The sequence below is a fragment of the Hibiscus syriacus genome, unplaced genomic scaffold (assembly GCF_006381635.1).
Source record: "Hibiscus syriacus cultivar Baekdansim isolate YM2019G1 unplaced genomic scaffold, ASM638163v2 tig00112319_pilon, whole genome shotgun sequence".
Classification (NCBI taxonomy): domain Eukaryota; kingdom Viridiplantae; phylum Streptophyta; class Magnoliopsida; order Malvales; family Malvaceae; genus Hibiscus; species Hibiscus syriacus.
The window spans coordinates 17,662-21,455 of NW_024063301.1; positions in this window are offsets into that span (position 1 = coordinate 17,662).

Below are 3,794 nucleotides of genomic sequence, written 5' to 3' on the forward strand. Positions count from 1 at the left end.
GAACCGATACTCGTGCCAAGAAGTGCCCTATTTTGGGCACAAAATTGTGGCCTACCTTTACCCATTCATCATACCAAAGATAATAAACATGATTTAAGTATTATTTGAGGTTTTAGGGGTTAAAAGGGGTCACCTTTCACGCTTGAAAACATAAAACATGGAATTTACCATGAACTACTCATGTATGCTTCATGAACTTAACTAACAATTTATTTACGTTTAATGAACTACATGTGGCATGGGTAAGTTAGATACGTGTTTCCTTGGTGCTAGGCTGCTGAAAATGTCCTCAAATAACCCAAGGACTAACTTCCCTTTGTCCCTTGCCTTGGACCTTTCTCCTTTCTCTTTCACTAATCATGACAAAGGGAATGAGTCATTAACTCATTTTGGAACATAGGATAATGTTAGAAACAATTTCTATAACTTAATTATCTAAAAAAATGAAATGGAATCCTAAAGTTCCATAAACCCCTATTAAACTTATTTTTGACAAACACCACCAAATCTTGAAAATAATGGTTCTTACCTTGAAAGCTTAATAGGGTGCTTGAAATTCTTAAAGTTTCAACTTTGCTTTGCACTTGGAGGAAGAATGAAGATGTAAAGATGGATAGAATGAGACAAAGGAGGGATAAAAGAAGAAGAAGAAGAATAACTTCAGACGTGATATCATCCCAATTAATGGGATCTCAGCTGTAACACCCCCAACCCGTATCCGACCCAGATCCGAGTCCGAAGTGTCACAATGACTTTTCAAAAATCTTTACTTGTATAAAATAGTGAGTAATTAAAATTTATTATTACATATAACTTATTCAAAACCTTTATCGAACTATTCAGAGCTTATACAATATATTATTTTGAATACATGTCAGCTAGACCTTTATGGATTAAAATACATATTATTCACCTTTCTTCTGATCTGACCTTTGGTAAGGAGAACTGACCTGTCTTGCTCCACATTGCTCTTTACTCTTCTCACTTCGGTAACCTACGTGTGAAATATTCACACGCTAAGTCGATGACTTAGTGAGGCAATAAACATAAAATATAACTATAGCTTGTAATCATGCATGAACAATTACTACTATCACGCATACCCTTATTCATGTAACAAATCCCTATAACACATGCAATATATATCATTACATATAAAAACATATGCACACATATATTCATCACTCATGTTCCATCATTAGCCTTATTTCATTATCAATATTATTATCGTTTATATCACTTAATACATATCCTCTTATACCTAGCATTTTAACCAACATTTGCCTCATTTAATCATACAATCCACATATCATCATATAATCATATAATACCATTCATATCACAAAAGCATACAAATCACATGTAATATATTTGTCGTTTTTCTTATTAGCCCATGTACACATGTGAGAACTATAGATATATGAGTCTATAGAGGTTGTGCACTAATGTTGTCACCACAACTCATATAAATGCACCGAAAGGCCACGTAGAATTGCACCGTAGTGCCGCGTAGAAATACATCAAAGTGCCATATAAGGTTGTCCCTAAGGACCACATATCATTCCTTAAGAATCATATACATATGCCAAGGATCAAGTATGTGTCTCAAAAGACCTCAAACATGTTCCAAAGAATACATATATGTCCCGAAAGACCGCGTAGACCCTCGACTCTTGGCATGCCAACTATACCCTAGCTCTCATGACACATAACATGGGCATCATCATTTATGTCATTTCATATTTTCACATAAACACGTAGTTCACTTTCACATAGCACGTAGCTCATATTCACTTTTCATATTATTTCACATTTCTTGTCACATTGCTTATATCTTATTTTTATGTCTTATCCTATATATATAGATATTCACATGTTCATATAATCCATCATTTCATCATCTAAATGTGTATTCATATAATTCATCTTCCTATATATATATATATATATATATATATATATATATCATTTTCCTATACTTGTATTCACATCATTTATATTCTCCTTCCATAATCTCATATGTCCTGATTAATAGCTTATATCATAGATGTATAAAATAACTTATCTCATATCATATAGCTTATACCTCATTCTATGATATTCACCTAGATCATATCACATCTGTCACACTCATAAACATATGTCACTTCTATTATTTCATTTATATACTAATTTAATCTATTTACCTAATTCAATTCATATAGTACCTATAACTTTCTAATATGACTACGTAGATTTCCATCATACAACCCATATATCATAATTTTATTTAAGCATATGTATCTTTCCCATCTAACTCATCTTATATGTTATTATCACTTATGTTCAAGTCTCATATCATCATATAGGTCAATATTATCTATCTTGTTTCAATTCTCATTCAATGATATAATTCTATTTTACTATTTCACATAAATGTTCATACCAATATTCACTTACCCAACTCACATTCTTATTGTTTATATAACCTTTACACTTGAGTACTTCATTCCCATTATTTCTTCTAAACTCGTTTTTTACCATATTCCCATATTATTACCTAATTTATCCCATATCATGTATTCACGAAATCTTATATTCCATTTCTATATATCTCCAAGATCTTATCAAATAACTTCTCTTTTACATTCATATAATTTCTTATCATATCATCATAACATAGCATATATTCACATCAACCATGAAATACATATACAATAACATGTCAACACATACCATAACATATAACTCAGACACTCATAACAAACACATGTTCATGTTCATGCTTCATGCTTCATGCTTCATGCTTCATGCTTCATGCACAATACTATAGAAATTAGACTTGTCATATGTCTTATTTTCCCATTAAACATCATATATAAAATAATACGCACTCACCTTGGCCTCACTAAGTTCCAATCCATATATCATAATTTTCCTCTCTTGCGATCGAATCATAACTTTATAATCGCTCCGGGACATGTTCGTGCTCGATATCTATATAATCATACATTGATACATATTAGTATCCAATTTATATACACTAATCTATCATTTCTTAGACCAAAAGAAAGGTATAATTCTATTTCCCTTGAAATGCATCGATGCATTCTACAGTGTATCGATGCATCCCTTAACATGTGCATTGATGCACTCCTTATGCATCGATGCATTAATTGCATTCGATGTTTCCATTTTTAATGGGTGCATCGATGCACTTCCTGTGCATCGATACACGGAAGTGCATCGATACACTCTGAACAATTTCTGGAAATTTACCCTTGATGCATCGGTGCACCTCGAATGTGCATCGATGCACATAGCCCAGAATTCATTTTTAAGCCCTAAAATCTACTCAAATTCTTCATCTTTCAACCCATTTCATATTCTCAACTCATATACACATGCTTAAACCAATTTATATCCATATGAACCATCTTTAGCTTCAAAATTCTTTTCCTCATATGTAACTCAAGAATTAAACCAACTTTGCAATATGTTTTAATTCCAATTCTATGGTTTCTAACTTCTTAATTAGACCATTGCAAGTCAAATTTAACTTCCAACTCTAGTTATGAACTCTATTTCAAGATTTCACCCAAGAACCTCAAATCTTTAATCCCTCCTAACTCCATCATACTTTGATTTTAAGATAACTTAAGCTTTCCTTAAGCTTAGTTATCATCTAATAATCATAAACCAACTTTTATTTTAACAAATAATAAACTAACCACAAAACTCACCTTTGCCATGGTGACTCACGGCTGAAGAAGAAGAAGAGAACTCTGGAAGTTTATTTTGCCTTCTTTTCTCTT